The 21,581-nt window shown below is 47.2% G+C and overlaps 1 pseudogene; it reads left to right on the top strand.

Moving 5' to 3' along the window:
• Positions 1-18,812: 18,812 nt before the first annotated feature.
• LOC119353012 overlaps positions 18,813-21,581 on the top strand; it is a 126,460-nt pseudogene continuing 123,691 nt past the window's right edge.

The raw sequence follows: 21,581 nt of genomic DNA, 5'->3' as shown, positions 1-21,581 counted from the left end.
CTTTCTTTTCTTTGGGGGTCGAGAGGAGAAGACCATGATAAAAATGTTGAGTGGCTCTCATATGCATTATTGTTGATCTAACCAAGAGCCCATATTACCTTGTCTTCTCCCGTGTATTAAATGCTTGCAAATTCTAGCTTAGTCCAATGCACGTGCACTATTATTATTATCCACACCATTCGGTCATGCAAGTGAAAGGAAATAATGACGATATATGATGGACTGATTGAGATGAGAAAAGCTGGTATGAACTCGACCTATCTTGTTTTTGTAAATATGATTAGTTCATCATTCCTGATTCAGCCTATTATGGATGAAACATGTTTGCAATGACAATTAGAGATTATAGTTGCTCATGCCATGCTTAATCAGCCAGGAGTTTATAATGGTTTACCTTGCATGCCAACATGCTATTAAAATGGATGTGATGTTGTATGATAGGAGGGTATCCTCCTTTGAACGATTCGAGTGGCTTGACTTGGCACATGTTCACGCATGTAGTTGAAACAAAATCAACATAGCCTCCACGATATTTATGTTCATGGTGAATTATATCCTACTCATGCTTGCACTCAGCGTTGATTAATTTTAATGCATGTTCGTGACTGTTATCGCTCTCTAGTTGGTCGCTTCCCAGTCTTTTTCTAGCATCCACTTATACTAAGCAGGAATACTGCTTGTGCATCGACTTCCATAAACCCCATACTTATTCCATATGAGTCCACCTACCTTCCTATAAGCGGTATCTACCTGCCATTCCAAGTAATTTTGCATGTGCCAAACTCTAAACCTTCAAATGAAATTCTGTTTTGTATGCTTGAATAGCTCATGTATCAACTAGGGTTGTCTATATCTTCCATGCTAGGTGGGTTATTCTCAAGATGAGTGGACTCCGCTCATCATTCATGAGAAAATGGCTGGTAACTGGGATGCCTAGTCCCATGCTTAAATTAAAATATTTGCAAACAAAACTCCCCCAAGATTGTTGTTAGTTGGAGGCACCCGTTGTTTTGGACAAGCCATGGATTGATGTTAGTTGGTGGTGGGGGAGTATAAACTTTACCGTTCTGTTTGGGAACCGCCTATAATGTGTGTAGCATGGAAGATATCGAGATCTCTTGGTTTTTATGTTGACAATGAAAGTATGCCACTCAAAATATTACTTATCTCTATCTCAAAACTTGAGCTCTGGCCCCTCTACAAATCCCTGATTCCCTCTGAGAAGGGCCTATCTATTTACTTTTATGTTGAGTCATCATCCTCTTATTAAAAAGCACCAGTTGGAGAGCACCGCTATCTTGTGCATGCATTACTATTAATTTACATTGAGTATGACTCTTACTGGACCTCTTTTACCATGAATTACAATGTTTAGTCGGTCCTTGAGCTTCAGAGGTGCTCTCATTTATGTTTTGCGGTCTCACAAAGGCTAGCGAGATACCATCTTGTTATATCATATTATGATTGTTTTGAGAAAGTGTTGTCATCCGAGATTTATTATTATTGCTCGCTAGTTGATTATGCCATTGATATGAGTAAACATGAGTCCTAAATGTTATTGTGAATCTGGTTACTTCATAATCTTTGCCGAAAACTTGAATGCTGGCTTTACATATTTGCAACAACAAGATCAAACAGAGTTTGTAAAAGTTTTTCTTTATCACTTTCAGTTTGTCAACTAAATTGCTTGAGGACAAGAAAATGTTTAAGCTTGGGGGAGTTGATACGTCTCCAACGTATCTACTTTTCCAAACACTTTTGACCTTGTTTTGGACTCTAACTTGCATGATTTGAATGGAACTAACCCAGACTCACGTTGTTTTCAGCAGAATTGCAATGGTGTTATTTTTGTGCAGAAATAAAAGTTCTCGGAATGACCTGAAAATCAACGAAGACATGTTTTGGAATAAATAAAAAATACTAGCGAAAGAATCAACACTAGGGGGCCCACACCCTGTCCACGAGGGTGCAGGGCGCCCCCTTGGGGCACGCCCCCCTACCTCGTGGGCCCCCTAAGGCTCCATCGACGTCAACTCCAACTCTATATATTCATGTTCGGGGAGAAAAAACCATAGAAAAGTATTCATCGCGTTTTACGATACGGAGCCATCGCCAAGCCCTAATCTCTATCGGGAGGGCTGATCTGGAGTCTGTTCGGGGCTCCATAGTGGGTAATCCGTCGCCATCATCATCATCAACCTTCCTCCATCACCAATTTCATGATGCTCACCACCGTGCGTGAGTAATCCCATTGTAGGCTTACTGGACGGTGATGGGTTTGATGAGATTTATCATGTAATCGAGTTAGTTTTGTTAGGGTTTGATCCCTAGTATCCATTATGTTCTAAGATTGATGTTGCTATGACTTTGCTATGCTCAATGCTTGTCACTAGGGCCTGAGTGCCATGATTTCAGATCTGAACCTATCATGTTTTCATGAATATATGTGAGTTCTTGATTCTTTTTTGCAAGTCAATAGTCACCTACTATGTGTTATGATCCGGTAACCCCGAAGTGACAATAATCAGGACCACTCCCGGTGATGACTATAGTTTGAGGAGTTCATGTATTCACTAAGTGTTAATGCTTTGGTCCGGTACTCTATTAAACGGAGGCCTTAATATCCCTTAGTTTCCAATAGGACCTCACTGCCATGGGAGGATAGGACAAAAGATGTCATGCAAGTTCTTTTCCATAAGCATGTATGTCTATATTCGGAATACATGCCTACATTACATTGATGAACTGGAGCTAGTTCTGTGTCATCATATGTTATAACTGTTGCATGAGGAATCACACCCGACATAATTATCCATCACTAATCCATTGCCTACGAGCTTTTCACATATTGATCTTTGCTTACTTACTTTTCCGTCGCCACTGTTACAATCCCTAGAAAAACTACTACTATTACTTTTGCCACCGTTACCGCTACTTCCATATTACTTTTCTACTAAATACTTTGCTGCAGATATTAAGTCTTTCAGGTGCGGTTGAATTGACAACTCAACTGTTAATACTTGAGAATATTCTTTGGCTCCCCTTGTGTCGAATCAATAAATTTGGGTTGAATACTCTACCCTCGGAAACTATTGCGATCCCCTATACTTGTGGGTTATCAGGGCGCAGTAGTACCGTGGCCTCTGTCCAGGCACAACAGCATGAGCGGAAGTTGGGGCAGATGTAATTTTTTACATCCGCGCCCTACGCGGTAGTACGGCTCTAGGTTCGCAGTAGTACTGCATCGGATTTTTGCATAGATCGGAACTGAGCGGATGTAGCCACGGATGTATTTTTATATGTCCATGCCTTCCCAGCCTATACAAACCCTGCCTAGTGGTAGTACCGCAAGGGGGAGCGGTAGTACCGCTCCGGCGGTTCTACCGCTCTCTGCTTCAATGCATCAGGGCTGGCCTAGCTCCTGCCGTGCATGCAGTAGTATCGCGGTGCCCTGCGGTTGTACCACATGCCATTGCGGTAGTACCGCTTGCCTGGTGCAGTAGTACTGCGCGTCGCGGGCTGAGTAAGTGGATAACGGTTGGATTTGTCCTATCACTATAAAAGGGGAGTCTTCTTCTCCGATTTGACTTCCTCATCCATCCCTGAGCTCCATTGTTGCTCCAAGCTCCATTTTGCCCGATCTCTCTCCCTAGCCAATCAAACTTGTTGATTTTCTAGGGATTGGTTGAGAAGACTCCGATCTACACTTCCACCAAGAGAAATTTGATTCCCCCACTAATCCCTTGCGGATCTTGTTACTCTTGGGTGTTTGAGCACCCTAGACGGTTGAGGTCACGCGGAGCCATAGTCCATTGTGGTGAAGCTTCATGGTGTCCACGGGAGACTCCAATTAAGTTGTGGAGATTGCCCCAACCTTTTTTGTAAAGGTTCGGTCGCCGCCTCCAAGGGCACCAATAGTGGAATCACGGCGTCGCGCATTGTGTGAGGGCGTGAGGAGAATACGGTGGCCCTAGTGGCTTCTTGGGGAGCATTGTGCCTCCACACCGCTCCAACGGAGACATACTTCCTCTCAAAGGGAAGGAACTTCGGTAACACATCCTCGTCTCCACTGGCTCCACTCTTGGTTATCTCATACCTTTACTTATGCAAGCTTACTTTGTGTTGCATCACTTGCTTGCTTGAGTGCTTGTTGTTGTTTCATCATATAGGTTGCTCACCTAGTTGCATATCTAGACAACCTACTTTGAAGCAAAGTTTAAATTTTTAAAGAAAAGCTAAAAATTGTTAGTTGCCTATTCACCCCCCTCTAGTCAACTATATCGGTCCTTTCAGGCCGGACTCGCCTCCGGACTCTAGCTCCGAACTCTCGAAGCCCGCGGCCAGCAAGCGTGGCCAGGAGGCTTTTCCCTAGCCATCCCCGCGGACTCTCATTTCCCTGTCCAATCCTCGCTCTTAAACGAGACTGTAGACTTGATGTGGTCCCTCGCCATTACAGAGGAATCACCTCCGAACTATGCCCAGCCCGGACTAGGGGCTGAGAGTAGGGAATTTTACGTCCCACCCACCACCCACTTCATAGCCACCGTCGAGGACTTATCAGACATGCTAGATTACACCTCCGAAGACATCGACGGCATGGACGACGATGCCGGAGACGAACAAGGCCAAGACCCGCTGTTTACCAGACGTTGGACGGCCACCTCCACATACGACGCGTATATGGTGGACACACCCAAAGAGGATGACGGCAAAGGCAGGAAGGATCCGGTTGAGGACAAACCTGCTGAGGCACCATCGAAGCTTCGACGCCAGCGACGCCGCTCAAAATTGCGTCATAATAAAGACAGTAATACCGGCACTGGAGACAGTAATACTACAGAGAACGCCCAAGACCCTGAAGCCCCCGCCGAGCCCACATCCGAACAGGATGATGTGGAGGAGGGGCAAGTTAACCCCGACGATCCGCTCGAGAATGAGGATTCAGAAGATAGTAACTATCTACCGCTCTCCGAGGATGATGTCAGCCTCGGCAATGAAGATTTCATCGCGCCGGAGGAACCCCTCGAGTAGGAGCGCTTTAAGCGCCAACTAATCGCCACTGCAGGAAGCCTTAAAAAGCAGCATCAACGGCTCCAAGCCGAACAAGATACACTCAACGACAGATGCACCCAGGTCCTAGCTGCCAAAGAATATGGCCTACAACGCCCAACAAAGAGTTATCCAAAGCGTCGGCTACTGCCACAATTCGATGACGAGGCCTTCGAGCCAATCCCGTCAAAACATGACCGCGTTGATGAACCAGACCGGCCACCAGGTGGGCGAGATAAAGCGACTACCTACGCCGAACACCAACCCGCACCACCTCGTCGTAAGGGAAGAGAGACAGCGACTCCAGGATGCACCTACGACTTACGACAAGACCTGAGCAATAGAGCAGGCCAAACAAGATCAATATATGGGTCAAGGGGGCGTGCCCCAACACGAGAAGACGACCGTCAAGCTTGGCGCGACAAGCATAACCTCACCAGGGCCGAAAACCGCATACGGATGTCATTCGAAAGAGTCTCTTGTGTCCCCAACACACCCAATACAATGGTAAATTGTATAGGTGCACTAGTTCAGTGAAGAGATGCTGATACAAGTGCAATATGGATAGATATAGGTTTTCGTAATCTGAAAATATAAAAACAGCAAGGTAACTAGTAGCAAAAGTGAGCGAAAACGGTATTGCAATGCTTCGAAACAAGGCCTAGGGTTCATACTTTAACTAGTGCAGGTTCTCTCAACAATGATAACATAATTAGACCATATAACAATCCCTCAACGTGCAACAAAGATTCACTCCAAGGTCACTAATAGCGGAGAACAAACAAAGAGATTATTGTAGGGTACGAAACCACCTCAAAGTTATTATTTCTGGTCGATCTATTGGGCTATTCCTATAAGTGTCACAAACAGCCCTAGAGTTTGTACTAAAATAACACCTTAAGACACACATCAACCAAAACCCTAATGTCACCTAGATACTCCAATGTCACCGCAAGTATCTGCGGGTTTCATTATACGATATGCATCACACAATCTCAGATTCATCTATGCAAACCAACACAAAGAACTTCAAAGAGTGCCCCAAAGTTTCTACCGGAGAGTCAAGACGAAAACGTCTGCCAACCCCTATGCATAAGTTCACAAGGTCACAGAACCCACAAGTTGATCAGCAAAACATACATCAAGTAGATCACGTGAATATCCCATTGTCACCATAGATAAGCACATGCAAGACATACATCAGGTGTTCTCATATCCTTAAAGACTCAATTCGATAAGATAACTTCAAAGGGACAACTCAATCCATTGCAAGAAGGTAGAGGGGGAGAAACATCATAAGATCCAACTATAATAGCAAAGCTCGCGGTATGTAAATATTGTGCCAAATCAAGAACATGAGAGAGAGAGATCAAACACATAGCTACTGGTAGATACCCTCAGTCCCGAGGGTGAACTACTCCCTCCTCGTCATGGAGAGCGCCGGGATGATGAAGATGGCCACCGGTGATGTTTTCCCCTTCCCGCAGGGTGCCGGAATAGGGTCCCGATTGGTTTTTGGTGGCTACAGAGGTTTGCGGCGGCGGAACTCCCGATCTAGGGTTATTTCCGGGGGTTTCTATATTCATAGGAATTTTTGGCGTCGAGAACAAGTCAGGGGGGTCCACAAGTCAATCACAAGGTCGGAGGGCGCGCCCTAGGGGGTGGAGGCCTCGTGGCTCTTCTGGTCCAACTCTTTTGCTTCGGGGGCTTCTTCTGGTCCATAAAAAATCATCGTAAATTTTCAGGTCATTTGGACTCCGTTTGATATCCCTTTTCCGTAAAACTCAAAAACAAGGAAAAAACAAAAACTTGCACTGGGCTCTAGGTTAATAGGTTACTCCCAAAAATCATATAAAATAGCATATTAATGCATATAAAACATCCAAAATAGATAATATAATAGCATGGAACAATAAAAAATTATAGATACGTTGGAGACGTATCAAGACCCCAGGGCGATGGCTCCGCTCCAGGTGGGAGAAGCGCACTGGGGGCTACACAGGAAGAGCCCAGAGCCAGGGCGTCCTCCACGCTGCATGGAGTAAGGCGCTGCACGGAGGTAGGTCCTCTGCCGGGGAAGGCACCGGGAGCCCTTCCTCCCGGTGGAAGACCCACGGTCGCCGAGGGCGCCGCCAGTGTCCCCCTTGCCCTTTGTCTCGTCCTGGTTTCTGGACGCCCCAACGCTGGTCGGGGGAGGCGCAGGGCGGGGCCCTCGTCAGGTGACATGAAGCAAGGCCCACGCCTGTGAAGGTCTCCGCTCCTGACACTCTCACGTAATAATGAGTGGGGCTGTACACGCGCCGGAGTCTCCTTAGTGCTGCCCTCGGGCTTCACAGGGGCTCCCGCCCATGTCCAAGTGGAAGAACCATGCTCCGCGATGGCCGTCGACACTGTCCACCAATGACTATTCTCACACCCAGTGAAAGCACTTAGCTCCACGTTGGTGAGAAGACAAGAAGACTAGCAAGGTGCCGGACGCGGCCATTTGCTTTCACTCCTTTTTTTATGTAACTCGATTCGCCACCTTTTGGACTGAGATTTGAAGTTCCTTGTGTTTATCAAAAACGGGGGGGGGGGGACTTCTCTTGATTTGCGCTGATTTCTTGCTTTCTGGTTGCATGTTTTACTGTGGGGATCAAGCTTGCTACCCCCACCCTGCGAGCGCCCCGCGAGCGAGGGCTGGGCGTGGTATGTACGCGCCAATCACGTTCGGGTCAGCCCGGGCGACGACAAGGCCCCCGGGGTCAAGGATGCAATCGCTGCAGGATCACTGCATGCATACCTTGCCGTAGTCCGGCATTTGTTCCTCGCAAGGCTCTCTTGAACGGGCCAACAAGATTCTCGGGAGACTCAAGAGACTTAGAACCTCGTGGGCCCCAAAGGCCTCACCTCGGGAGGAAGGTTTGACCAGGACGCCAGGGCTCACTCAAGACCTATGGAACCAAGATAGGTTGCAACAACTACCCCACTCAGGAGACCGTGGGCCCGCGATAGCGCATCCCAAACTATGTCCTTAAAAGGCATATCCCCATTTAATATGGTTCATTTCATACATTGTAAGCCCCCCTTCATACGGTCACTAGATTTGTTGAATCGGTCCGACCAACTTTATCAATTCGGTCCCACCGAGATTGGCAAGTTGTGTGTAACGGTTAGATTTTGTGTGGAGGCTATATATACCCCTCCACCACCTCTTCATTCGTGGAGAGAGCCATCAGAATGAACCTACACTTTCAACTTGCTTTTTCTGAGAGAGAACCACCTACACTTGTGTTGAGGCCAAGATATTCCATTCCTACCATATGAATCTTGATCTCTAGCCTTCCCCAAGTTGCTTTCCACTCGAATCTTCTTTCCACCAAATCCATATCATATGAGAGGGAGTTGAGTGTTGGGGAGACTTTCATTTGAAGCACAAGAGCAAGGAGTTCATCATCAACACACCATTTGTTACTTCTTGGAGAGTGATGTCTCCTAGATTGGCTAGGTGTCACTTGGGAGCCTCCGACAAGATTGTGGAGTTGAACCAAGGAGTTTGTAAGGGCAAGGAGATAGCCTACTTCGTGAAGATCTACCGCTAGTGAGGCAAGTCCTTCCTGGGCGACGACCATGGTGGGATAGACAAGGTTGCTTCTTCATGGACCCTTCGTGGGTGGAGCCCTCCGTGGACTCGCGCAGCCGTTACCCTTAGTGGGTTGAAGTATCCATCAACGTGGATGTACGATAGCACCACCTATCGGAACCACGACAAAAACATCCGTGTCTCCTATTGCGTTTGAATCCTCCAAAACCCTTCCCTTTACATTCTTGCAAGTTGCATGCTTTACTTTCCGCTGCTCATATACTCTTTGCATGCTTGCTTGAATTGTGTTAAGATTGCTTGACTTGTCCAAAGTTGCTAAAGTCTGCCAAGAACTAAAATTGGGAAAAGGATAAGTTTTATTTGGTCAAGTAGTCTAATCACCCCCCCCCCCTCTAGACATACTTTCGATCCTACAAGCCAACGAAAGTCATTGGAAGAATTGTTTCTCATGAGATGTCACTCAAGGATAAGGAGGAGCTCCATAACAAGTCAAGTGGTGCTTACAAAGCCTCATGTGAAGCTCCCACATCATCAAGTGAGAAACAAACCTTCAATGAAGAATTGAGCCTAATGGTGAAGAACTTCAACAAGTTCTACAAGAGTAGAAGCAAAGAGAGAAGTTCCATGTCAAGGTCCTACAATGATAAAAGATCTTCTAGTCGAGAGCGAAATTGCTACAATTGTGGAAGACCCGGACACTATTCCAATGAGTGTACGGTACCCTACAAGAGAAGAGAAGATTCTCCAAAAAGAAGAAGTAGAATAGAAGAATCACCATCAAGAGAGAAGGAGTAGAGATGATCGTTATGAACGAAGAACATCCCGGAGAAGCAAGGATTCGGAAAGGAAGGACAAGTCATCAGGGAGCTACACAAAATGAAGACATCAAGCTCATGTTGGTGAATGGGTATCCGGCTCTGACTCTGACAATCACTTCGAGAGAAGCTATCACTCCGACTCCGAATGTACTCAAGATGAAGGTGTTGCCAGTCTAGCACTTGTGTCAACCAACTCCTACGACCTATTTGATTCACCAAATGAAGGACTTGGAAGATGCTTCATGGCTAAAGGCCCAAAGGTATCACACCCCGAGTATGTTGATTTCAATAGTGATGAAGATGACTTGTTATGTGATGATGATTTACTTGTTGACAACTCTAGTGATGAATACTATGATGAAACGTCAATTAATCATGCTAATCAAGATGAAATGAATGACGATGATAAGGAGAAGATTGCATTTCTAACTAAAGAACTAAACACACATAAGTTAGCTCATGAAACGATCTTAGGAGATCATCGAGAACTTTTAAGGACTCATGAGAAATTACGTTTTGAAAAGCTCAACCTTGAGCAAGAGCATGAGTTCTTAAAGGCAATCAATGATGATCTTTGCAAGAAAAGTTCTTCTTACATTTCCAAGCGTTTACTCTTATCCACTTACATGCCTCAAGTCAAGTCTAGTAACAAGAACAAGAAAGATTCTTCCTCTAGTAGTGACAATAATCATGCTAAATCCAATGTTGTTGCTTCTAGTAGTTATCTTGATTCCACTAATGATTCTCTTACCCAAGTTACACTTGAGGAAGAAAATAGCTTATTGAAGGGAATTATAGAAAATGGTGTTTACAAGAGCCTTGCTGGGAGTAAGCAATTCGAGGAAATTGTATGCAAGCAAGGAAGACACCGGAAGAACCAAGGTGTAGGTTTTGAACGAAAGTTCAATGCCAATGGAGTTGAGTGGGAAGAAGATCAATACCCCAAGACAAAGTTTGTTCCTCAACAAAAGAAGTATGATCCTACTTCCTTCAAAGGGACACATGCTCAAGATGATCTTCCACCACAAGACTACAAGCAAAAAGGCAAGGATAAGCTTCAAGAGGAAATTGATGCATTTGAAGAAGCACCCAAGGCCTTGGTCAAGTGGGTTCCCAAGACTACATCAAGTTCTACTTCATCAAGTACGACTACAACTCCAAGGATTCCCATCAAAATGATGTGGATCCCGAAGAAGAAGAACTAGAGAGTTCCTGAGGGTGACTCCGCCAACTTACTTCACTCTTATCATTTTGGCAAGAACAAGTGCAATCAACTTCCACATCTTGCACTAGTTCAAGGAGTCACAAACCCTCTTGTTAGTAAGACAAGGGACAAGGTAACCTAATGCTTTCATAGACATCATCTTGTGTGTGCATCACTCTATGTCTATGGATATCCTTGTTTGTTCCTTGTGGTACTAACCCGTGTAGGTATTAAAAGTGCAACTCACTCCAAAGGTTTGATCCAAATGATCTACATCAACATTGAGCATCCACATCTTCAACACCTACGTGAAGTCATCATCGACAAAACCCAAGGTTAGTTCATCCCTCTTAGGGGGGGATCTCACATCTAGGGGGAGCTTTACTCTAAAATTGAGCTAAAGCAACTCTAATGGTGTGAACACAACAACGCTTTATGTAAAAGTGGTAACCCCACTTGTGCTTAAACGATGAGTATGACCTATGATCAAATGTTCTCATTTGACTCCTAAGTCAATATACTCATATATAGATGACCTAGTCATCGCCAATTGCTTGATAGATGCTAGAATTGGTTGTGCATGCTTTGCCACTTATTTCATTTGCCATTTTATTGTGTGAGCATGTTGGTTGCATAATTTACTCATTCAAGGACATCCACTTGTTGTTTCGATTGATTGGTTCCTTTTTCTTTTGCCAAGTGGATGGACAAGAATGCCTAAGAACCTTCTCTAGCTATCTATGCTTTTCTTGTCTCAAACTCTATTCATGCTACATCACAAAGTTTGATCAAGTCAGATTCGAACCACTCTGTGTGAGGAGCACTCGGAGTCCCCGATTCGTCATAGACTTAAACTTCCAAAACTTCTTTGCGCGTTTCGGTCTAACCGATTCATCCATTTCGGTCATACCGAGATCACTAAGTCGATCTAGGTTTTCAATCTTGGTGCAACCGATTTGAACTTTTCGGTCACAATGAGTTGCAGTAACTTCTTGCAGTTATGCATCTTGGTGCCACCGAGTTGTTCCACTCGGTCACACCGACAGGGTCAGGCTATATATATCCCCGGGCCAAAATTTGGAAAATTCTCCGAACCCCTTCGCCAGCACTCAGCCTGCTCTGCCTCCCTGGGTCTCCAGATCATCCTCCTCATCGCCAGCTGCCTCCCGCCACTGGTCTCCGCCGCCGTCAACGGAAATCGTCTCCGAAGTTGCCGCCATAGCAGGTCCATCGCTGCACTTAGGGTATGGACTTGATCCTTGTGCTAATCTCACTCTGATTCCTAGCACATTGTTTTGCCATGTATCTTGCCACGATTGAGATCACTCTATCTAGCGAAATCACTCCGTAGTTTAGTTGTGGATTGAAAATTTAGGTTTAGGTTTCCGCCGAAATCATCTCGGACCAACCGAGTTGTTGAAATCAGTTCCACCGATTTGGCTAAGGCCATTGCACATATGATTCTCGGTCTGACCGAGAATTGCAAATCGGTGTGACCGAGTTCAATTCTTTGTTAAACCCTAGCAGTCTCAGTGCCACCGAACTGTGACTCAGTCTGACTGAGTTCACTAGTTTAGGTTCCAAAAGCTGCTTCAGTATCACCGAGTTTTCAAATCGGTAGATCTGAAATGCTTTCTGTGGAAAACTAAAACTAAGTTTTTAACTCATTCTTTTGCAAAAACCTCTGTACTTTGTGATGCTCATCCAATCTATCTCATCTATATCTATTCACAGGGTCTGCTATAAGTGTTTGCATCATGTCTGATCAGAGTGACAGTCAGAACAAGTCTGAGGAGCAAGTTCACATAAGTGAGGGCACTAGTCCCTCTAGCAGCTATGATGATGGAAGCAGGAGTACACCCAGCAACTTGCCTAAGGCAGCCACCATGACCAGAAAGAAGAGAACCTCAGATTCTGAGGATGAGGACTATGTGGCTGTTGAGGAAGAGGCCACCTCAAAGAGGAAAGTTCTGAAAAAGGAATATGGCACAGCTGCAGCCACTAAGCCAGGAATGAAGACAAAGATTCCTGCCAAGAGAGTTCCTATGTCAAAGGCCAGAACATCCACTCAAGAAACTTTGGGATCTGCACCCAAAGAACAAGTTGTGGATAAGAACAAAAGGAAGGAAAGGGTCAAGAAGACCACTGCCAGAGTGCTTGGCAGATCATCAATTATGAGAGATGATGATGAAGATGAAGAGGAAGAGGTTGCTGCACTAGCACCTAAAGCTCAAAAGCTTATGGGAGATGCAATTAAGGCAGGGGCTGCTCCATCTAAGCCCAAAACTGCTCCTAAGACTGCTGCTCCAGCTCCAAAGCCAAAACCCAAGAGGAGCACTAGGAACATCCCTGCCGAGGAGAAGAACAAGGCTCCAATGCCTCAAGCTACTGAAGAAGAAGAGGAAGATGATTCTGTTGTTTTGAGGAAGTTGAAGCCCAAAATTCCTGATCACAATGATGCACACCCAGTTGCAGAGAATATGAAAATCAGGAAGGATTCAGGATTGAGGCTATGGAGAGAGTCAAATCCATATGCCACCTAGAGAAGGACTATTGTGGACTACAGATTCCACACTAAGGAACAACACAACTTCTATGAGACCGATTTACTTGACAAGAAGCGCATAGTGTGTGACATGAGATGGGTTGATTGGAAATTCATTGAGGAAAATGAAGAACACTATCCTGGAGTCTATGATAGTTTCAAGGCATGTGGAGTTGATGAGTTTGTGGCTCAGAAGCTCACAAAGTGGAATGATGAGCTTATTATGCAGTTCTACTCCACAACTCATTTCTACCCAGATGGAAGGATTGTCTGGATGTCTGAAGGTACTAGGTACCAGTCAACAGTTGAAGAATGGGCAAAATTGATCAATGCTCCTAAGGAGAATGAAGATGAATTGGATGTCTATGCCAAGAAGAAGAAGGATCACAACACCATGGCACATATGTACAGAGAGATCCCAGATGCTTCTCTTGAGACACACAAATTTGGATCAGTACATTACCTTCTGTCAGGTTTGCCAACAAGCAACTATATCCTCAGGCACACTCTATTGCCAAAGTCAGGTGATCACAAGATGATCAGAGGCCATGCAATCAACCTGCTTCACATATTTGATGTGCCTCAAAAGTTCAAAGGCATGAGCCTAATTGTGGAAACTATAAAGAGAACAACTGCAGATCAGAAGAGAAGTTGTGGGTATGCCCCACAGATCCAGGAGCTAATCAACTCCAAGATGGGCACTGGCACATATCTCTTGGACAAGGAACACATGCCCATCTACCCAGACATTGAGGACAACACTGTGGTGATGGATGAGAATGAACCATCTTCCGTGCAAGCATAAGCAAAGAGGGAGAAGGCAAGGACTGAAAAGGCTGCAAAGATGCCAACCATTGATGAGGCATCTCAGTATCTTCTGAAGATCAAGCAAGATCAGCTTGGCTACTTGATTGCCTCCACTCTGAGGATTGAGAAGGGATTGGGCACCCTGACTCAAAACCAGGAGAGCTTGGAGAGGATCATGGAGCAGAAGTTCTATGATTTAGATGTGAAGGTCACTGAGATACAGTCAGTTGTTGAGCAACTTCAGGATGAAGTGCAGGAGAAGAAGGGCAAGTCTACCACTGATGCTTTTGCTAGAGTGCCCAGAGGACAGAGATCTGCTGCAGTGCCGGTTATAGACACCAGAGCAACTTCATCTGCACCAGCTACAGCTTCAGTGCCACCAGCTCCATCTACATCAACTGATGCTTTCGTCCTTGGAGTTTTATCTACACCACCACCTGAAGACCAAGCCTAAGAGTCGATCTAGCACTATTCATTTTTTATGAACTTTTTGGTAACTTGTTGCCAAAGGGGGAGAAAATGTATAGATCATAGGCTTCGAGAGAGAGTGTTGCTCTTTGTCCTCTCTTGTTTTTTAGTGGTTGAAATTTGTTATTTGCTTGTTTGAGATACTTTATGCTTTTGTGTGATACTTGGATGATCATGTGTTTGATCATATGCTACCTTAATGCTTGTTGGATGACATTATCCTTTTATATCCCCATATGATCATTCACTTTGCTTGGTGATGAGTGCATGTATTTAATTATTATCATTTTGAGCGCTCCACCAAGATGTATGTGACATGGAAGAGTAACCCATGATCCTAACTCATTGTGCATTTGCAGATCAAAGCAAATCTTAAACTATGCACAAATTTAGGGGGAGCTCTTGCTTTTCACATACTTCTCAAAGCGACAATGTTTTTCACTCTTATTATCATTTGTCGAAGCTTTGATCTATATGTTGTCATCAATTACCAAAAGGTGGGAGATTGAAAGTGCAGCTATCTCTAGGTGGTTTTGATGATTCCTAACAACATATAGCTCATTAAGCTAATGCTATTTCAAGATTAATATTTCAGGAAAGCTCAATGATTGGCATGGCATGGATGAGAAAAATGGACCCCTCAAAATGCTAAGGACAAAAGGATTGGCTCAAGCTCAAAGCTCAAGACTCTACATTTTCTATTTTAGTGATCCAAGATCACATTGAGTCTATAGGAAAAGCCAATACTATCAAGGAGGGATGAGGTGTTGCTTAATGAGGCTCTTGCTCAAAATGCTTAGTGATATGCTCCAAAGCCCTAAACTACTTTCTCACATCCACATATGACCTAAACCAAAAGTCAAACTCGACCCCACCGATTCTTTCTATCCGGCACCACCGAGTTCAGATGTCATAGCCACTGCCACAAACTCCTAGGCAAATCGGTCTCACCGATAGGGATCTCGGTCTCACCGAGATGGGATTGTAATCTCTCTGTTTCCCTTCGTAACATTTCGGTCCCATCGAGATGAGCGATCGGCCCCGCCGAGATTGCAATGTAAAACTCTCTGTTTCCCTTTCGTAACATTTCGGTCTCACCGAAATGAGCGAATCGGTCCCACCGAGTTTACCTGACCAACTCTCTGGTTAGCTTATTACCAGAATCGGCCTCACCGAGTTTGTGTAATCGGTCTCACCGAGATTACGTTATGACCTAACCCTAACCATATCGGTCCTACCGAGTTGCATGTCGGTCCCACCGAAAATCCTAACGTCACTAGATTTGTTGAATCGGTCCGACCGAGTTTATCAATTCGGTCCCACCGAGATTGGCAAGTTGTGTGTAACGGTTAGATTTTGTGTGGAGGCTATATATACCCCTCCACCACCTCTTCATTCGTGGAGAGAGCCATCAGAACAAACCTACTCTTCCAACTTGCTTCTTCTTAGAGAGAACCACCTACACTTGTGTTGAGGCCAAGATATTCCATTCCTACCATATGAATCTTGATCTCTAGCCTTCCCCAAGTTGCTTTCCACTCGAATCTTCTTTCCACCAAATCCATATCATGTGAGAGAGAGTTGACTGTTGGGGAGACTTTCATTTGAAGCACAAGAGCAAGGAGTTCATCATCAACACATCATTTGTTACTTCTTGGAGAGTGGTGTCTCCTAGATTGGCTAGGTGTCACTTGGGAGCCTCCGACAAGATTGTGGAGTTGAACCAAGGAGTTTGTAAGGGCAAGGAGATCGCCTACTTCGTGAAGATCTACCGCTAGTGAGGCAAGTCCTTCGTGGGCGACGACCATGGTGGGATAGACAAGGTTGCTTCTTCATGGACCCTTCGTGGGTGGAGCCCTCCGTGGACTCGCGCAGCCGTTACCCTTAGTGGGTTGAAGTATCCATCAACGTGGATGTACAATAGCACCACATATCGGAACCACGACAAAAACATCTGTGTCTCCTATTGCGTTTGAATCCTCCAAAACCCTTCCCTTTACATTCTTGCAAGTTGCATGCTTCACTTTCCGCTGCTCATATACTCTTTCCATGCTTGCTTGAATTGTGTTAAGATTGCTTGACTTGTCCAAAGTTGCTAAAATCTGCCAAGAACTAAAATTGGTAAAAGGATAAGTTTTATTTGGTCAAGTAGTCTAATCACCCCCCCCCCCCTCTAGACATACTTTCGATCCTACAATGGCGACCTTCAACGGGTGCCATTCGTGCGCCAGTTGAAGGTCCTCCGTCTCAAGGCGGGCGTCGACATCAGCAAGCTCTTCTCAAAGCCGGCTCAACGCACCCATCGCCTCCCATAAAAGCTCGTGGCGGACGGTGCCACGCTCATGCGTGAACTCCAGGGCGTGGCCTAGCCCATCCTTCACGCCGGGGGTCCGTCGGAGGGGCTTGGAGTGGCCCACCTGCCCCAGGTAGGGGGCTGGAGGCCGGTGCCTTCCCCGCCATCTTTCGGGCCTTGGTGGAGGTGTTGGGTGGCGCAGTCTCGCTGCTTGAAGACAAAACCAATGCTGGGATCACCCAGCCACTGACGAATGACCAATGGAGGAGCCCTCAGCACGCCTTCTACACCCCAGGCCGGACCATGAAGGAAGGACGCTGGAAACACAGGCTCACGGCCCCCCGATGACGCGTCTGCCTCTTGGACCGGCCTCGCGCCTGGTGCGAGGGGCCTGAAATCAAGAGCAAGCTGAGGACCTGTGGGGGTCGCTTCTCAAGAGACTTCACCGCCGCAGCCGAAGGGATCCTGAGGATCCATTGTCAGGGAAGGATGCGACACGCAGGAAAACACGAATATAAGGTACTTACTCATCTATGGCTATGTATTTCCTCTTCTTCAGAGTCTGTTAGGCATCACCACTGCATCTCGGAGATCCTTTCCGCTTGGGAAGTGCCTCAAGGTTTAGGCGAAGCCGGCCAAGGTGCGAGGCATGGCCGTCAGCACCTGGGGCACTCGGTAGGGCTCCTGGGGCGGCGGCCTCGAGAGTGTCGGCCTGCGCCAGCTCTCTGGTCGCCACTTCAGGACTGCTCGCCCAAGCTTCGGGGGTTGCCGCCTCAGGAGCGACGGGCGGCGCTAGTCCTTCAGCGGCCACCTCTGGGGCATCGGCCGGAGCCTCAGGGGCGGTCACCTCGGGAGCGCCTATTGACGCCAGCTTCCCAGCAGTCATCCTAGCAGAACCCGATGGTGTTCGCCCCCCTGCTCCCACATTTGGGGCGTGCACTGCAGGGCCGACAGGCAAAGGAGCCACGAAGATGGGGTTCTCACGGGGCCCTTCAAGGCCTGCAGAGCGCAGCCCCCACTCATCAAAAAGGGGCATCTGCCTCACGAAGTCCCCCTTGTTCGAGCAACAGTACAGGAGGCAGCCCTCCACCGGAAGCATGGCTGGCGCGGGGTCACCCGTCAGGAGCTCGAGTACCGTGCATAGTGTCTCGGAGGGAAGCGCAAGCACCTAGAGCCACATGTGGTCCCGCTACCGGTGAAGGCCCACATTTGTCGCGAATGACGCTGACCACCATTGGCGCCGTCACCCTGAGCTTCTTCAACCTGGCCAGCCGGCACCAGACATGGGCGAGCCGATAGTTAACAAGCTTCATATGCCCCCAGCCGGAGCTGGGTACTGTTGGCATTTGAGGGAGCAGGAGCAAGGAGCTGAGCACATCGGCGCCCATGAACACCCACCGCTTCCGGAATCCACTTACAACTGGCGAAAGCTTGAAGTCGATGCCCGACCTGGCGGTCACTGCTACAGCCTCAAAGGCCACGCACCCCGAGCACTGGCGGTCATCGACTAGGTGAAGCGAGAAGAAATGGTGAAAGAATGCCACGGAAGGGTGATGCCCACCATGGCCTCGCAGAGGAAGGCGAAGATGGCAAGGAGGATGATAGATTGAGGATCCAGATGCAGCACATGGACTTGATAATGTGAGAGTATCGTGTTAAAGAAATCGGAGAAAGAGGGGATCGGGCCGGCCAAGAGGGCGTGAAGATGGATGGGGATCTCAGTGGCTACCATGTCGACCATGGCCCAGGAAGCAGGCCAAGCCACCATCACCTTCCACTCAATGGAATCGGCGGTGAGGGCCGTACGGACCTTGTCCAGCCCCTCTTGGTTGACCACCGTCGACCGCTCGAGTGCAGGCTCGAAGGCTGGTCGAGGCCCGACCAAAGCGCAGGTTTTCCCCTTCTTCTTCGACCGTGGCACCATAGCGACAGGGGAAGACCGACGCCAGTGTCATGTTCGGGAAAAGAGCCACTATTTCTCAGGAAGGTGAAGGAACCAAGGATAAGCATGACAATCGATTAAGGTGGGGCTGCGTTGGCAACGGATGGCCGCCAAGCCCGTCGAATATCAAGGCTGCGTGGGGAAGTGGGGCGCCCACGCCCCGTCGAGCGCCACGCGTCCAGCAAAGCCGCAGGCGATTGGGGATCGCGACACTCCTCACTTGCCCTTTGTCTTCTCCTGGAAGCCAAGTTCGAGCATGCCTTGGGCCCGGGAGTACTGTCGGTGTTTTGGGAACGGGGTTACCCAGACTTTCCTATGTGCAGCCCACGGCTTGGCTCCATCGACGGCCTGGTATGGCCCAACTTCAACATCAGCCACTCAAGACCCTCGCGAGGGGCCGAGCCTCGCGAGGAAGACGACACCAGGACCTCCTTGTGGGGTGGCCTCCCCAGGCTGGCTCCCGAGGAGTGGAGATATCTATGCAAAGTTCACCTCGTGAGGCTCAGATGACGTGAGCCATGACGACCAAGGCCAGGCGGGCGCCAATGAGCACAACGTACTAGTTTCCTCTTTGGTTATAAGGATGCAAGCGCAGGCGCGGAGACCCAAGGAATCAAGCAAAGGTTTCCATTCCGGTGCAACAAGACCAAGACCGTCAGGACGGAGGTCATCGTCGAGCCCACCGTAGCGTCACCACCGGAGGCTTTTTGCAGGCGAAGACTACTCTTTTTAGGATAACATGTACTAGTTATCTCCCCTCAAATTTGGCCGTTGTGAGATCCCTTCCCGCCTTCATTTGGGAAGAGGACCAAGGCCACTATAAATAGGACCTAGCCACCACCATAGACAGGGACGAATCATCTAGATCATCCTCACACCCACCAGCTCATCGAGCACAAGAACACCTCTCCTCCTGAGGTTGTTCTGCACTCTACTAGTTCATCCTTAGCCCCTCGAGGCCAATCCACCACAAAGCAGGAGTAGGGTTTTACACCGCAAGGTGGCCCGAACCTGGGTAAACTACTGTGGCTCTTGTCCATTCTATTCATCGAGCTAGGCCGTGAGATTAGCGAGCAGGCGGACTAGGGAGGATGAGTTCTTCGCATGCACCCTAGAGTTCGAACCTCTCAAGGGTCTGCGGAACCCAAAATCTGACAAACTCATTATGCTGGATTATAAGAATTAATTTTATATGGCTAAAACCTATTGTAAAATGCCGCGGAGCACCTTTTTCTTCTTGAGTTTTTTAGACAATTTTCTTCTTGAGGTGTGAAGCCGAGCACATTCAGAAGCCCTGGGATAAAGTGGTGTCGCCAATGTGTTGGGCTGGGTTGGGCATTCTTATTGAAAAATAATAATGGATCAGAACTATTTATGATTTGCATGGGTCCGCTGGTTGCAGGAAGAAAATGGTGGGAGAAAAAAGATTGGTCACTATATTTGCCTAAGAATAAAATCGACTGAATGTAACGACACTCTCATAGGGAATAATATCCTCCTGTTAAAATTTTACTTTTCAAATCATAAATTTAAAGAAACTGGTGCATGACCATTTAGCTTTATTTATTTATTTACTTATTTATGTTTAGGGGACCATGATCATGCACCTGGGCCGAGTTCATGTGAGAGCCTCCCTTCCAGTTAATTATGGGTTCCTCTATTGGGCCTTCATCACTGGGTTGCATGTTATCGACAAGTGGAAAATGTGTTTCATACCAAAATAGTATGTGCTACGTACGGGGCACTAAAGGATCAGACCGTGCAACGACTTCCAAACCATTATGTTTGTCATTCTAACAACACATTTATTCAACCAACAGACAAAATATACTAATGATTGTACATTGAAAACAACAGTAGCAACCAGGGCTGGGGGTGCAACAGAAATAGTAAGCAGTCCATAAGAGTAAAGACACAGCTCTCTCTCTTCCAAACCAAGCATCAGCCATCATCACAAAAGGGCTACCAAAAAAGAACAAGTGTATGCATCAAACTAAATAAACATCCTACTACACCAAGTGTACGGATCTAACTAACTGGCTCAGTTAGACGTTACTATTTATTAAGCTATGGAGATTGGCTAGCGACTTGAACCACATGGGTGTTTCACTAGGGAAACTCCAGCCAGCAGGTCGAAGTTTGGTACTTGCGACCCTCTGTCCTACTTTGGGCTGCAGAGCGTGGCGGCACATATTGTTGGGGAATGTAGCATGGAATTTCAAAAAAATCCTATGATCACGCAAGATCTATCTAGTAGATGCATATCAACGAGAGGGGGAGAGTGTGTCCACGTACCCTTGTAGACCGAAAGCGGAAGCGTTAGTTTAACACAGTTGATGTAGTCGAACGTCTTCTCGATTCAACCGATCAAGTACCAAACGTATGGCACCTCCGAGTTCAGCACACATTCAGCTCGATGACGTCCCTCGAACTCTTGATCCAGCAAAGTGTCGAGGAGGAGTTTCATTAGCACAATGGCGTGGTGACGGTGATGGTGATGTGATCGTGCAGGGCTTCACCTAAGCACTACGACAATATGACTGAAGGAGTAAACTATCGAGGGGGCACCGCACACGGCTAAGAAACAATTGATGCGCTTAGAAGAGCCCCCTGCCCATATATAAAGGAGGGAGAGGGGAGGAGGCCGGCCTAGAGCGCGCCAAGTGGGAGGAGTCCCACTTGGACCCCTAGTCCAATTTGCCCCCCCCCCCTTTCCTTTTACCAGAAGAGAAAGGGGGGAGGAGTAGGAGCAGGAGAAGGAAAGGGGGTCGCGCCCCCTCCCCTTGTCCAATTCGGACTCCCCATGGGGGGGAACCCCTTGTGGGCTGCCTCCCCTCCCCTCTATGGCCCATATCTTTCCGCCGGGGGTTCC

This window comes from Triticum dicoccoides, chromosome 1A (assembly GCF_002162155.2).
Source record: "Triticum dicoccoides isolate Atlit2015 ecotype Zavitan chromosome 1A, WEW_v2.0, whole genome shotgun sequence".
Classification (NCBI taxonomy): Eukaryota; Viridiplantae; Streptophyta; class Magnoliopsida; order Poales; family Poaceae; genus Triticum; species Triticum dicoccoides.
Note: the sequence above shows the minus strand (reverse complement) of the source record. Positions and strands in the feature narration are given on the sequence as shown.